At 36.0% G+C, this 8429-nt stretch overlaps 1 long non-coding RNA gene across 2 annotated transcripts; it reads right to left on the reverse strand.

Annotated features, from left to right (window-relative positions):
• Positions 1 to 1344: 1344 nt before the first annotated feature.
• Positions 1345 to 7932, reverse strand: LOC111611711. 2 transcript variants are annotated; one of them, XR_002754176.1, is made up of 4 exons: positions 7722 to 7932; positions 6327 to 6424; positions 2290 to 2360; positions 1345 to 2014 (listed from the first exon to the last, which is right to left on the reverse strand). It is a non-coding gene; the product is annotated as an uncharacterized LOC111611711 (long non-coding RNA). The 2 variants fall into 2 exon arrangements; XR_002754175.1 differs by having other exon boundaries at positions 1345 to 2360.
• Between the last annotated feature and the right edge of the window lie 497 nt (positions 7933 to 8429).

The raw sequence follows: 8429 nt of genomic DNA on the forward strand, positions 1-8429 counted from the left end.
CTTTTTAAACTTACAAATTTCCACGTTTTCTTTAAAAAATGTCTGAGATTAAACTCTAAATTTCAGTTTTTTCTTTCAAAACTTTTACTTTTGAAGTTCAGAAATATCATTTGTTTTTTCTAAAAACGTTTATTTTAATCTCAGTATTTCTGAATTTTTTCCTTGCAGATTTTTGAATTCTGAAACTCAGAAATTTTCAAGTTTTCAAGCAAATTTTTGAGATTATTCTCAGTTTTTTGGTAGACTACTGCGACCTTAACGCTCTCATGTCATTGCGTGTGAAGCTAAAATAATTTGATGACTAGGAATGTTTAGGAGATCGGGTCAAGACGAGAGGAACCACAAAGACGAGGAGATCAGAGTTTCATGCTGAGGTTTTATTTGTCACATTAATCACATTTAAAGCCGCAGAGCGACGTGATGTTTTTCTGTTTCTAAGCAACAGCGCCTCAGCTGATTTCCCAGGATCAGAAGGAAGTTCATTCTGCAGCTTGAACGTCTTCTGGCTGACGCGACCTAGTTTCAATCAAACGCGGGTCGCCTCTGAGTCAGTCACCTCTTACCTCGCTCTGTCTGGCTGCTCTCTGTTAATTTATTCCTGCAGGATAAATTAACAACAACAAAGGAGTTTTTCACCCAGCAGCTTTTCTCAAGCGGCTCGGTCAGCTCCACTTTAATAAAACGACTATTTTTGTCTTTTCCAGTGATGCTACATTCATTCACTGCAATGTGGGAGGATTTTGTTCAGCAGGAAACGGAGGAGTGTGTCTGAAATAAAACATATTCCACCAGGAAATCTTCGTGTCTTCTCTCATCTTCTTACATAAATGTAAAATTTGCTGAAAGCCGTTTCACACGATTCACTCAAAAATAAAAAGAAAGAAAAATGGCCTTCGTGGGATTTATTAGTGGCAAAGGCAGGAAATGAACATATAAAACACAGTATAAGTAAAACATCAGATTTAAATGGAAACTTTTTTTAACTAGGACAAATTATTTTAGTTAGATTAAAAATAATTTTACAATAGAAAATATTGGCAACAACACAAAGTATTTGTCTTTAATCAACCAGGCTTTTCTCTTTCTCCTGCAAGATCCACGTCTATACTGTGACTTTGCCCAAATCGTGAATTTGCCAAACTTGGATAAATACAGGAAGCATTTTTCAAATAAAGACCGAATCTGTGTCTTTCTTTTTTCAGTTGAGACCTAAATAAATTTGAAAACCAGACACATTTCTTTTATCGAAGCAAACCCGCAAATTCCTTTTTACATTTGGATCAACCATAATTAAAGCATTTCTATACAACAAGAAATAAGACCACTTACTCTGCTGTAGTTCATTGTTGGGAAGGAAGAATATATATGATTTTGGTCCATGTGACAAAAAGTCTGGACGCCCCTGATTTAGAGAAATGTCTCATGGTTTTTGGTAAAAACCAAACCGAAATCCAACAACTGCTAAAATCTAACGCCGCTCATTTTGTTTACGTTTTATGAAGAAAGAACAGCAGCCGACTTAACGTGCTGGAACTCTGCCTCGGTTGCTAGGTGATGGGGTGGCTCAGCTGGGGTTGCTAGGTAACTGCCATAATATTGGTCGTAATACAGGAGGTTTTTTAGACAGTTTTTCTTCCAAACACCAAAAGAAAAAAAAAACTGGGTGTTTTTTAAAGGGTTGGATTATTTCTAGAAGCAGCAGAGACCCAAATAGAAGGATAAAAATGTGTAAGAAGCGAATATTAAAGCTAACGTTAGAGTTTATTTGAATACTTCATGTCAGAAACAAAGTGACAATTGGGGACATCATTCAATCACCAGTTGTGAAACAAGAAATAAACATTGCATTTTGCATGTTAGGTCACCTATAAAGGATCAATCAGTAATCAGTAGCTGATTACTTTATCTGGGTAAACATGGTAACCCTGCCCAGAGGAGATTTATGTGATTTAGGAGTTTAACCAGTTAAACTGGGTAAGTTGTAGAGAGGAATGGGACCAAACCCCAGCAAACTCTGGTGAGAAGAAAATGTAAGTTTAAAGTCATGCAGTTTAGATTGTAACTGTATCAAACTCTGAAGAAAGCTACTAGTTTGACTTTAAAACATTATTCTTAGTATTTTACTAATTCTAGCTAGTCTGGTTTAATGTATATACAACATTTATATCCAAAATAAAAACAGCTTAAATGTCAAAATAGACAAAGTAACAAGTACAAAGACATAGAACTATGAATGTAATGTTTGTGTATCAGAGAAGACGGCTTGAATCCTCCTCTGTGGATACAAACCTTAACGAATCAGAAAACAGTCGTCTCTCCTGAGCAGAGCCGCCGCTCTGCGGGACGCCGTGGAGGATTTCCTGTTGTTCCCCACAGAGAACAAGACAGAGAACAGAAGCTGTTACAACCTCAGCTGTGAGCCGCGTGGGCCGAACGTTCCCGCTGAAAACACCTGAGCTCCTGTTGCTGCTGCCGAGACGCAGCCGGCGCCTTTAAGGGACGGTATTATTTCAGCTTTACGTCTGAAATAATGTGATTCCTTCATCAAAAACATACCGCAAAATGTAGCTTTGATCCTTTCATGCATGTTTGAGGGTAATTTAATCTCCATGGCAACCATTAGGCTATGCAAAACGCATGCTGTCACAAAGCTCCACCTACTTCCATTCAGCTCCTCTAGACTAGTGGCAGCAGCAATTAGCAAACACCTGCACAAGGAGGCGCGTTATTGTGACGATGCGCTAAAGAGTAGGAGCTTCTTAAAGAGACAGAAACCCAATTTCAATTGTGAAGTCAAATGTATTTTAAGTCATTTTAAAGCAACTGAAGGTAACATAGTTACTTAATAGCATTTTAAAATTGTATTTTCTGCCTGAAAAATACACAATACCGCCCCTTTAAATGACTTAATGAGCTAAATGTTGTTTTGTTTGTTAAAATTTGACAAAGTGCTATAAGAATGTGGAGAAATTTGTTGGTTTTGAAGCTCTTTCCTTCAGACTTTGAAGATAAACGTCTTCCTGCTTTGGGAAGGAGGATAAACAGGTCAGAGGTTCTTTCTGCACCAATAAGAGACAAAATACATAAGAAAAATAGTTTTATGTCTCATCAGAAGTCTTGCTGCAGGATTTTGGATAATCTGAAGGCTAGTATTAAAAAATTAAACCATTTCTGCCTTAAAGTAACAAATGCATGAAACCAAAACATTAATGTGTTTTTTCTTTCCATCTCAGCTAAAAACCTGAACTTATGTTTAATTGCATTTCTCTGTGACACACCTGAACCTGTTGGGTGAGCCGTTTCACTTCAGGTCAAAAACAAAACCACAGAAATGTTTTAAAGCAGCTCAACGAGTTTTCTATCTAGAGCCACAGGTTGTTACTCTGTCTTTATTTTTAATCATTTTTAAAAGTCAGGAAAAAAGAAAGTTTGCGGCTAAAAAAGAGCCAGATGAAGTCCTGCCTGCGACCGTCTATAATCTCCTAACGAGGAAATGAAAAGGTCAACAGGGTCGCAGCAGGAAGCAGCTTCACATCAGCAGCTTCACATCAGCAGACATTTTTTATTTCCTGCAGCTGCTGGGGAAAATAATTTATTCCCATCTTGAAGGAGGAGACAGAATGTACCTTTCATTCTGCATGTTTTGATTTGGGTCCTAATTGCAGTCAAACACTTTTCTGTTTAATTTGACTATTTTTAACAGAAGCTGCTTGTTGTTTTACAGTGCAGTTGTTTATAGGTTTCTATGAGGCTCAAAAAGGAGTTTATGGTATTTTTCTAAGTGATGAAGCTGAAATCAGGAAATATTCAGTCAATCAGTTTATACACAGATTTAATCTTCACTTCATGACGATACTCTAAGATTATTTACTTTACAAATAATGGGGAGCAGGAAGGAGAAAACGTTTTCTATAAAACTGCCTAATTTAACACATAAGAATTTATCATTTTTTTTCTTTTCTTCACCCAGATTGCTCCAACTTGTTAGTCCAATAATTAAAAGGTTACATAGAATAAAAATCTGTTTTATTTATTATTCCTACAGTTTGTGAAGAACATCTGTGAACATCACTTTTCAAGTCTCACCACAAATTCTAAGTAAAAAACACTTTTCTGATATTTATTTGTAATAAACATTCTTAACTACATGTTCTTTTTCTTCTACTTTGATTTATTGCCCAGATGTTTGAGATGGGAAAAGGCTAAACATGTAAAGTGTGTGAATACTTAAACAATCTGCAGTGAAACTTAAAGTTGTGGAAAAAAACAGAATCTGGAAAATTCTGCAATGGGATCTCCACCTTGACTGGAACTGGAATTATGGTCTTTCAACTGGGGATATTTTGAGCTCAGCAGATTGGGCAAAGTTCCACAGAAGAGCTAACAAACACAAAAAGCTATGTAATTATCCTGGGGGGGGGTTACCTATTACAGCTTTATAAATGTTTAAAACTGTGGGGAAAACTTTAGTTTTGCACATCTTGTTTTGTGAAAACTTTGTCCAAAAGTTTCCAGTCGTTTCTTTGAATAAAACCTTCAGATTTGTTGCATCTTCCTGCAGATGATGGCAACCCAACGTCCTCCATCAGCAGAAACAGAACCAGACATTTTGACAATTTCTACATATCTACTTCATATAGCCTTATGCGGGTTTGTGTATGGAAGAAGATTAGTGCCACTTGGAAAAAAAAACTGACTTTAATCTCAGATTTCTGACTTTAAAGCTGATGGGAGGAACCAGCTTCAATGACCAAGACGCAAGTTGTGGAGGAGGACAACAAACTTTCTGGAGGAATATGATGAATTTAAGCAAATTTTTGACCAGAGGCAGTTTTGTCATGCCATGACATCACAGTGCCCATCTGCCATTAAGTCAGGATTTTGAGAAAATAGTCAGAAATTTAAGGTTAAAGCCTAAATGCTGAGATTCCAGTCAGAACTCTGAGAAAAAGTCAAAAATTTGAAATTACAATTTGAAATTTTTAAATTAGATTGCTGAGATAAAAATCAGAATTCTTTTCTCTTTTTTTTCCAGTATTCCTCTTCCGTACTTGGGCTACACACAATACACAGGAAAAAAGAGAAAATTTCAGAAGGGTTCTTTTTTTGTCCAGAGCAGAACCAAATCAGAATAACTTCCCAGATGTGATTGTGATACGTGTTTCTAAACATCTAATCTTTCCCTAATTTTTGTGATGTTCCTGCAAAGTTTATTTTTGTTTTTTCCTCCATACCTCTGATGAGCTCAGCGCCACTCTGACTGTTTTTTAAGGGCGAGTGATTGGATCCAAATATCAACCGGGTTAGAGGAACCAGCCGCTCCCATCAGGGTGGTTCTTGATCTGATTTTTGTTTTTCAAACGTCTTTATTCTCCCCGTAGTAACAACCTTTGTCTGAAAATCTGTCTTTTACCTCCCTGTTGCTTCTGTGTCTTGTTTATGTCGGGTTGTCTGCTTTATTTTGCATTTCTGTTTCCGTATTTCTGACATTTCACATCCCAATTCCTAATCAACTTCCTCCCTGTTCAGGAACAAACTCTCTATCTTGTGAATATTAGAAAGCCTCTCTGCAGTTGATGACCTTTGAAACCTAAAATACAAAATATGTCATATTGTGAATTAATCTAAAACATGCAAAATATCAAAAATCTAATTTCAGCAAAAAAATCAGAACTGAGCATCTAGCCTTGCTATGTGAACGTAGCATAAATTAGCTCTCTGTTAGCGCCAGCCTGTCTCTTTGTGTTCCTCAGGTATTTTTCCATGGACTTCTTCTAGTGGAAGATTTTTTATCTATTATTTTATGAAGAAAATAACAATTTTTTCTCTTTTCATTAGAGTCCAGCCCTTCACTGTTTTACTGTAGGTTCTCCGGACCGCAGGAAGGCTTTCTGCTGCTTAAAGAGGCGTTTCAGGGAAATGAAATTAGTTTGGAAACTTTAAAATCATCGTTTCCTTTCTTTTATCTCCATCACACCACTATACACCAATTTAATAATCTTAGATATGATTTTTTTCTTGTCCTCCATGTTGCAGTAGTAGTTTGCCTTTAAGTTTCTTTTCACTTAATTAAATAATTTGAAGAAAAACAAGGTTTCCCAATAAAAATGATAGCATAACCTTTATTTCAAGGATAATTAAATCTTATATAGAGAAATATATTTAGTTCCTTAAAACAAAACTTCAGACTGATTATGATATTATTCACATGGATTATTGCAGCTCGGTGTAAACACAGATACATTAGAATAGATTTTTCTGTCTGAATTTAGAAAACCAAGCAGAGTTCCAGGTGTTTTTCTGCAGCAGCATTAGGCTGCGGTTACCTTTTTGAAAATCTTCCACTCCTTCTTTGTTGACATCTCAGTTCAGAATGTGGTTTCACATCTTTTTCTTGAGGAAAGAGAGTTGATGGAGATCCACACTGCAAAAACACAAAATCTTAACAAGATTTCCAGTCCAGTTTCTTATTCAAATGTCTTATTACACTAGAAACAAGTCAAACTGACCTACAAGTCCATAATTTCTTGATGTGGGTTTAAAATTATTAGTTCCACTGGCAGATTATTTCACTTAAACATGATAATTTTTCCACATTATAAATTAACTAATCTGCCTGCAAAACTAGCATTTTTGTATTCTAGCAATATTAAGGTTTTATCGCTCACTGAAATAACATCGTATCTTACCAAGTATTTTTGTTCCAGTTTCTAGTGCAAGTATCTTATTACATCGGAAATAAGACAAAACTAACTTTCAAATAACTTTTCTGCAAGATAAGGAAGCTTGTTTTAAGTCAATAATTCTCTAATATTGATTAAGTAACCTACTAATCCCACTGGATGGCATTTTTCCATAAGTGAAATAATTTACCAGTGGAAATAGTCATTTGTTAAAATCAATATTAAGGAATTACTGACTTAAAACAAAGTCTTATTTCCTGCTAAAATGTTACTTGTATGTTAGTATTGTTTTATGAAGTGTAAAAGACGTTTGCACTAGGAACTAAACACATACTTGCTAAGATTCAATGTTTTTGCAGAATACTTCAAAAATCTAATAATGTTATATTTTCTCAATTTGAAATTGAAATTTAGTGCCAATTTTATGACGTCAAGCCCAAAAAATCACAAAAAATCAGAGTTGTAAATTTGTTTTGTTTTGCTTAAGGTGTACTAATTTATTTGCACTAAAAACTAGACCAAAAATACTTGGTAATATTTGGTGTTTTTTCCGACAAAGCTGCACCTTTTTTGGAATAAATAAGTCAAATCAAAGCAACAGGATGGAAAGTGCATCACCAAGAGGTCATCCAAAGTCCTCTGGGTTATGCAACAGCCCTGCATTCCAGGTTCGGATCCCGGCCTGGACTTAATATGAATTCAGTCGGATCAAAGGGAAATAACTATTTTTTCTCTTTTTATTAGAGTCCAGCCCTTCACTGTTTTACTGTAGGTTCTCCGGACCGCAGGAAGGCTTTCTGCTGCTTAAAGAGGCGTTTCAGGGAAATGAAATTAGTTTGGAAACTTTAAAATCATCGTTTCCTTTCTTTTATCTCCATCACACCACTATACACCAATTTAATAATCTTAGATATGATTTTTTTCTTGTCCTCCATGTTGCAGTAGTAGTTTGCCTTTAAGTTTCTTTTCACTTAATTAAATAATTTGAAGAAAAACAAGTTTTTCTACACACTCGGACTGAACTCAGCATTCGTTCACCTCTGCACTGGTTCGGCCTTTCATGTCCCCAGGCGTGCACTCTGACACCTTCTGCTTTTGTTTCTGCACCGACCTCCTCTGTTTGTCAGACACTGAGGTTGCAGTTGAGGTATGAGGAAGCCAGGCTGAAGGGGAAAATCCCTTCTCCTTTCCATGGGCAGATATGAAATGAGTTTGGGCAGGGCGTCGAGCTGCTGCCTGGCTGCTTGCATGTCACCAGGATCACAGTCAAGATCCCTCACTGCACAATCATTCCAGTTGCTAAATAATACAAAGCAAACAGTGACCTACTTTCAAAGTAGGGAACAAGCTGGAGAGAAAACCCGGAGCGGGATTCAGCTGGTGAAGCGGAGCGGAGCCGGATAAACAGGCGAATGTGAAGTTCTCACATTTTCTACTTCACACAGCACAGAAACTTGTATGAAAAAAAAACTCTTGTAAAAGTACGTGTTGAACTCTTTTACTAAAGTAGAAGTAAAAAAGTACAAGTTTTGATATGTCTTTAAGACGTAAAAGGTTCACTGCAAAAACGCTAAATCTTAAGTATTTTTGGTTTGGTTTCTAGTGCAAATATTTTATACTTTAAATAAAACAGAACTAATTTTTAAGTAACTTTTCAGCAAGATATAGGAGCTTGTTTTAAGTAAATAATTATTAAATATTAATAAAAAGTAGTTCAATTGTCATATTATTTCACTTACAACATGA

The sequence above is a fragment of the Xiphophorus maculatus genome, chromosome 16, assembly GCF_002775205.1.
Source record: "Xiphophorus maculatus strain JP 163 A chromosome 16, X_maculatus-5.0-male, whole genome shotgun sequence".
Classification (NCBI taxonomy): domain Eukaryota; kingdom Metazoa; phylum Chordata; class Actinopteri; order Cyprinodontiformes; family Poeciliidae; genus Xiphophorus; species Xiphophorus maculatus.